The sequence below is a fragment of the Calidris pugnax genome, unplaced genomic scaffold (genome assembly GCF_001431845.1).
Source record: "Calidris pugnax isolate Ruff unplaced genomic scaffold, ASM143184v1 scaffold225, whole genome shotgun sequence".
In the NCBI taxonomy this organism is placed as follows: Eukaryota; Metazoa; Chordata; class Aves; order Charadriiformes; family Scolopacidae; genus Calidris; species Calidris pugnax.
The window spans coordinates 3,860,789-3,867,916 of record NW_015091072.1 but is presented as its reverse complement, the minus strand read 5'-3'; the positions used below and the strand labels follow the sequence as shown (position 1 = coordinate 3,867,916).

Sequence of the window (7,128 nt, the reverse complement as noted above, 5' to 3'; positions counted from 1 at the left end):
GGCGCCCTGCCCTCCCTGGGCCGGCCGCGACCCGGCGGCCGCCGCGGTGGCTGCTGCCGCCGCCGCCTGTCGCCCTGTGATGAGAGCATCAGCCCTCACTGCCACGTCTCCCGGGCAGCTGCAGCGGCGGCGCGGGCAGCCGGCGGTGTGTAGGGCCGCGCCGGCTCCGGGTCTGCCCGCCTCTTCCCTGCCTTTCCTTTCCCTTCCCCGCAGGGCGGCCGCCCGTCCGTCCCTGCTCCTGCTTCTACCCCGCTGCGGGGCAGCGGCGAGGTGCGTCTGCCCGGCGGGAGGAGAGGAGCTCCGCGGGGGACCCGCCGCCGTCGCAGCCTCGTCCCCCGCCGGGAGGTTGCCGGGGGTCGGGGCTGGCCGCCGGGCCGCTGCCGTCGGAAGGGGACCCCGCTGCCGGCTGATGTCGGAGCCGCGCCGCCGCCCGCCTTTGGATGTGTGAGTACCGGCCCCGCCGTTCCTGAGGGGCAGCTCCGCTCCGGGAAAGGCCGGGCCGGGTGGGGGACCCTGCCCCCGGTAGTGCGGGGCCGGGCGGCCGAGCCCCATGCGGGCTGCTCGGTGTGTGTGTGGGGCCTCCTCCCGCCGGCCCCTGAAACTTCGTGGGTGTCTGTGTGTGTGTGTGGTGGGGAGGTTCTGCCGGCCTTGTCCTGTCCTGCTGGTAAGTTATGGCACCTGGTGCAGGGCTCCTCGTGTCAGGCGTTTCTGAGGGGTCTGGGTGGAAGCAGGAGGTCCCCAGCAGGTCGCTGAGGTGTGGGTGCTCCCGTGGTAGGAGGGTGGAGGATTAAAGGTGAGGAGGTTGGTCTGGGGTGGCCAGGGAGGTTTGCTTTGGGCTTTTAGAAGGTGAAGAGTCCTGCAAAGGAGGTAGGAGAGGGCACCATCCTGTGCAAGATGGAGAGCCAAGGTAGTCCTCGGTACGTCTGGGCAAACCTAACCCACCAGAAGGTACGGTTCCTGGGATGGATGTGGGTGCGCGTCCATCCCTACGGCTGGTCTCTTTTGTAGCTCTGAGAACACAGCGTGTCAGTCATCCTCCGTTGTGTAGCGTAGCAGTGAGGCCAATGGTTTTTCCTCGTGAGATGAGGTGGCTCCTTCACCGCTCCAGCATCATTTTAACACAGGAACGCGGAGCTGAGACAGAGGCAGCTTTGTTTGCGGCGCACGACAGCTCTCGTGCGTGCTTTTTTGTGGTGAATAACGGGCCCCTCCTATCACTGGCGTCTGTTACCGCTGCGAGTAAAGGAATGAAATGTCTGTATTCCAAAGCGGTGAGTCGTAAAGTTTTTGGAGACAGGTCATCCCTTCTGTAACCCAGCTCAGGTCTGTTAACTCGTGGTGATCAGAAGGAATTTTCTGGGAGGCGGGTATGGTGATGGGGATGGGACTGGGTGGCTCAGCTCCAGGATGTCAAGAGCGGTGCAGGACCTTTAAAGTAGCCCTTGAACCCCCAGTCTGCTCCTTTGCTCACCTCCTGGCACTCCTGGTGCTGGAGTGGCTTTGTTTCTGGTGCTCGTTTCTCCTTCCAGCCTCTCCTCTGGAGTGCCAGCTCCTCCAGCCAAGGTGGATGGTGTCATGATCAGATGACGCTCTGCTGGTAAAAACCTGGGCCCAACTGGAGCCAGGCAACATTGACCTCTCTGAAACTTCACCTGCTCCTTTTTGTCCCTTATCAGGCTGGAGGTTCTTCAGGTGTAGGTGCAGCTGCTCCTTGCTTCTGTTTCTTGAGCATCTTTGACTGGGGTTTTGCAGTGCAAAGCAGCAGGTAGGGTGGGAATGCTGTCCAGGCCTGGTTTATTGGGAAGGACTGAGGAGCTCGGATAAGATCACTTGCCCAGTTAACCGTGTCCAATGTGATGTGTACTCCTAACCTCAAGACCACAGAGGTCTGTGTGCCTCCTGTACAGCTCGTTCTGGCTGTCTCTTTGCAGACCTAGTGACTTGCAGGCGTTTGAGACCAAATTTTTCAGAAGCTTTGGGTAGCCACACTTCTGCTGATAGAGCTATCTATTTTGCCTCAACCTGAGCATTCAAAATTATTGATAATTTAGAAAAGGCAGGTCTTTTATTTTTATTTTTTACTTTTATTTTTCACAGTCTTTCTGAGTGTAAAATGGGGATACAACTTTTGGCTTCCTACTTCTGCAGAGTATGTTTCTCTTCTGCTTGTAAGATGGTAAATTCTTTTAAAAACATCTTGCAGTGGTAAACACCTTGCTTAATTACTCTTTTTACAGAGACACTAATGGCATCCTGCAGTAGCTAAGGAAATAAAGCTATTCTCATCTTAGTACCTGCCTGTATTAGCAGTATTTGTGCTGACGTAACATCGCCAATATACTTACACTGTTATGTATTAGTCAAAAGGAGACAGACTTAGTCACTTCTTTGGCTACACTTTTTTGGTCTAAAATTTTAGAGAGAGAATTTAATTATGTACATAGTATTTTCAGGGGAAAAACCCACACCTTTCTGCTGTTTTTGGAATTGAGCAGCTCTGAATGCAAAGCTTTTTCTGAAAGCATCTGTATAGCAAATTGACTTGGGCACCTTAAGTCTGGGTATCATAAGACTAACATTTTTTTTTCTTCTACAGCCATCAAATCTGGATGTTTGAGAATACAGCAAGAGCATATATGCTAGGAATGTTTGTTAAGGTGGCTTCCAATTTCCATGAGTGTTCAGTTCAGAAGCCAGTTGGGCCACTCAGTATGACTCTGTAGAGTTACAGCTCCTAAAGATGGATATGGTGCAAAGCGACGAGATAGTACTGATACAGAGACTGTCCTGCTCCTCAGTCTCGGTGCTTTCCCCATGCCTCTGAAATCCTGGCATAAGTTTTCTTTGGGTACTTGCAAGCATGTGGTTCAATTTTTAGTTTATGGATGTGAAACTCTTGAGTTGGAGGGGCTGGATTCATACGCTGGGTTTACAAGAGAAGTATTTTGTCAATACAAAGAGATATGTGCTTTTTAGCACTGGTGAAAATCAGTTAGAGATTTGGCTGAATTTCTTTACTATTAGAACTTTTTGGTCTTAAAAATACTACTGATTTCCGATCGTACTTTTGTTTGTCCATTGTAAAATTTTGTATCCTGGCATACTTATGGACTGAGAGATACAGATGAGGGTTGAATTCGACTTGCAGAATCTACTTAAATACTTGATCTGTCATACTTAATTGTGCAGTATGATACTCTGTTGTACATATTTGCCTTTTTGAGGCCCGATTCTTGTTCTCCTTGCCCTGCCATTCGATTGGAGAACTGATACAGTTTGTTGACTGTACTGCAGTGCTGGCTTATGCACAAGAAACCATAAGGGAGACCTGAAATTATGACAGTTGACCTTCCTCGTCTTTTGGTGATCCTGTCCCTCTGCCATCTCCTTAATCTGCTCTCTGGCTGCAGAGTTTGGCCTCTCGTGCTAATGGGCAGTGCCATGAGATTGGTGCTCTCCTCCTCTTTCTTCACCTAAACACAGTGGGTCTCTTTTACTGCTGGAAACTTTTACTCTGTTTATTTCTAACCCTACCGCAATTAGGTAAGCGGCACAGCTTTCAGCAGGTGGATTTTTAAAAGCAGAGGTAAATCTCCAGTAGCTGTGTGACTTGGGCAAATCGCTCATGAACTATCACAAACGTGCCTGAAAGATTTCCTGCCATTCTTCATGGGGTGTAGTCATTGGAGAGTCATTTCCAACCTTTTTTTTTTTTTTTTTTGGACTTCTTGGGCTGAATGTGTTGCAAGCAGAAAACAAGACTTCTGGTGGGAAGTGAGTATTATGCAAGCTAGTCAGAAAAGCCACACGGAGGCATCCACCTATGCTGGTGGGCCTGAAATGCTTGGTTTAAAGCAAACTTGTCATTAGGCATCTAGGGCCCAAAATACCTAGAAGGGAGTATATATGCAGATTCAGAGAGCTAAATTAGGCTTGGTATAATTAATTATACCAGGGATTAATCTATCCTATTGCATTCTTCCCGATCTGCTAGATTAGTTGCTCTGTAAATGGTTGCATGAAGGTCTGAGTGCCACCTCCCAGAGTAATAGAAATTGAATTAGAGACCCTAACCATTTTGCAGGGGACTTGTATGTTACCTGTATCTGTTTTTTAAGAGGCAAGTAGAGGGGACTTGATGTATTCTCATATATGTCTTATATTTTAATGCAAACTTGTGATTTATGCAAGTTTATTTATTTATTTAGAATTTCTTTAGAATTCCCTGCAATAATTTTGCTTTTGTGCAGTGTTAGGGATATGTATATCGTTGTCGCACTGATAACTTTCTGATATGAATCCCGGTGCAATGACTTGGGATAAGGCGTAAGGAAGTATTTCTTCCTTGTGTTCTACTCCATGCCTTCAAACTCATTGCTACAGATGGCAGATGCCTGCCTTATTTTTAGCTATGTGAGGACAAAATAGAAAAATCCTAGTGACTCCCTACGATTTGTCATCATGGCTGATCTCCCTTAAATTAAACATAGGGATTGGCAGAGGAGCAAAAACAGCAGGAAAGCTGCCTCTGTTTATTTTTAAAAAAAGCTTGTCTAAAGCACTAAAATAATACTGTAAAAAATATTCACTACTATGCACAGAGGCCCTTGGGAGGAGAAGTACTTGCTGAGCAGTTTATCTTGCTTGGGATAAGGAAATTGAGGTCTAAAGCAGTAAAATAACTTCCCTGGAAGTCAGTTGAAGAAAGGAGATTAAAAAGCAAAAGAGTTCCTGGCTTGTGATCCTGTACTGGGGCCATTAGACCATGTGTTCAGGGTTGGGAGGAGAACGCATATGTTGGTGGCTTGCTTGGCTGCAAATTTTAAGATGGGCTTTTAAAGCAAGAGCATCTTCTATTTTTCTATTTATTTTTTTTCCCCCCTCTCAGTAGTAATCTGTTTTGCCGTGCATTTGCCCTGCTAGGTTGGAAAAGAAAATCTCAGTGGCCATAGCCAAAATTCCCCTCCTTTCCCAGTGGCTGTATGTTGCACGGTGTAACGGAGGGCAATCAGTGGCAGTGCTTTAGCAGTGCTGTGCCTGGGCACAGTGTTTACTGAAGAGCTTTGGTGCAAGATGTACTTAGGAGTGTGTGTTGATAAATTGTATTAACGGCCAGCTTTAATAGCTTTGCCCGTGTTGAGTCTAATACGTTGTCCTTGTAATTTCACATTGCTTCCCAACCAGTGTCCCCTTCCAAACTGAACTTTCGTTTCTATCGGGAACAGGCACGTGGAGTTGGAGCTTAAACCTTTTTGTGTTGTTCCATAATCAAATCCTGTTTGGGATCTGAAGCTGAAACTCTCCTGAGCTTTCAGACGACAGCGTGGGTTGTCTCTGAGAACCGTGCATCCAGCTCAGGAATTCCCGACGGCTCTTTAGTTTGAGCCTCTTGCTCTGGATGAGGCTGGACTTGCCGTCTGTCCCTCTCCCCACAGGATTGAGAAGCATGGGAACTGTAGGACCAAAACAGACCATGACCTGACTGGTCAGGCCTGTATTTCCCTCTGCTGCTGGAAAAGCTCAACTTTGCAATTCTGTCTTGTTCTCACACTGGGACAAGCCAATGCTTTCTTCGGTTTTCCCAGATCCTGAATTGGCTGTGAGTGTTGCTCTTTGCATCAAAAGAAGCCAAAGCAAATGTTAATGCCTTGCTAACTGTGCGATAGATACTGCTGTCCTGCTGAGGAGCACGTTATCAGCCACTTGGAGCTGCTGAGCCCCCAGGATCTTGTGTTGTGGGTTTGGGGGTTGTTTTTTTTCCCCCCACTTTTTTTTGGAACATAATTTCACTTACCTTCATTCATAAAATTATTGTAGTCAGTCATTAAAGCCTTACTAAGCTGTTTGCTTTGACCTCCTGCAGCAGTTAGTTGCACAAGGTAATTATATGGTTATGAGGTATTATTTTATTACTCCAGGAATCGCGGCTTTGTTCTTGTACTCGCCGGGGGTTCATTAAGAGCGCTTAACGTGTGTGTGTGTGTCTTCTTTCCTCCAATTCACAAAGCCTTGAACTCATCTGTATTCTGAAGAGGACCTCATCGCCTGCATACCTCTGGAAATCTCTTCCTCGCACCCCCTAAAGTAAGGTCTTTGAGGGGATTTTGAAGGAGTGTGTAGGGTTTGGGTTGGAAATCCCTTTCCGTTTTTAAAAATTGCTTTTTTAATCTCTTGGATAATTTGCTTAGTCTGAAGTATGAGGAACTTAAATTTATGTCCTATCCTTAAGAAGCAAAGTGAGCTGGAGTGAGCTTACTGTGCTTTAACCTGGAGAGGCTTTTCCTGGAAAACTTTTCTTTCCTGCTCCCGTTTTTGCCTGTGGGTGTTTGAAGAACTGTAGCAGCTACAAATGGCAAGCGCTGCCTTCACCTTGTCTTCAGTGAGAACTCTTACTTTCCCCACTCACCTGTCTCTTAGCTCTAGCCTTCCTTGCTGAAGATGCCCGAGATGAGTCATATGGTGTTTCTGCCGTTTGTGAATTCTTGCCTTTTTCTTGCTACTTTCGCCTTTTGGTTTTGGCACGTGTGTAGTGGGCTGATAGATGGAGCCGCTTCAGCCAGGGTTGTGCTGTATCAGAAAAGCACTACGCTGACTTGGTGTTGCTGGGTTGGTTTTGTTATTACAGAGGATGTTCTTGGTTTGTAGTCACTGGGCAAAAAAAAAAAAAAAAATCAGTCTTGCTGGTGCATCACCCGGGGGCGGTGATTCACCACAGGGCTCTGGTCCTTTTTTGCTGGACCCAGGGCTGTGCTTCAGGAGGGGGGGGTTCTGTCTCTCCCCCACGCTGAATCTCAATCCATGGCTCCATATGGCGTGAGGACGTGGAAAATGTGCTGACTTGGGAGACCTCCCCCCTAACCGGTTTTGCCTCCCAGCCCGGGGCCGAGCTCTGGGCCAGGTGGTGGGTGTGTGCCCGAGTTGAAAGGTTGTGTTGACTTAGCGCTGGGGGAGCTCTGCACAAGCCAAATATTTAGCTTTCCATCTGATAACCTGATGGTTGTTTCCACCCTTTGCAACCACCAAATGCTTCTTTTTTTTTTTTTTTTTTTTTTTTTATTTTCTAAACCTATTTTGGGCAAAAAAAAAAAAAAAAAAAAAAAAAAAAGTTCTAGGAAAAATATTAAACCC

At 47.5% G+C, this 7,128-nt stretch overlaps 1 protein-coding gene across 3 annotated transcripts in view; it reads left to right on the top strand.

Moving 5' to 3' along the window:
* Nucleotides 1–170: 170 nt before the first annotated feature.
* TMEM39A (transmembrane protein 39A) overlaps nucleotides 171–7,128 on the top strand; it is a 22,406-nt gene continuing 15,448 nt past the window's right edge. The window contains exon 1 of one of the 3 annotated variants that reach the window (XM_014957172.1): nucleotides 171–444. The gene's annotated coding sequence lies outside the window, so the exon portion shown is untranslated. Of the gene's footprint in view, nucleotides 445–5,925; nucleotides 6,085–7,128 lie in introns of those variants that run through there. The other 2 variants (XM_014957171.1, XM_014957170.1) reach the window with 2 other exon arrangements.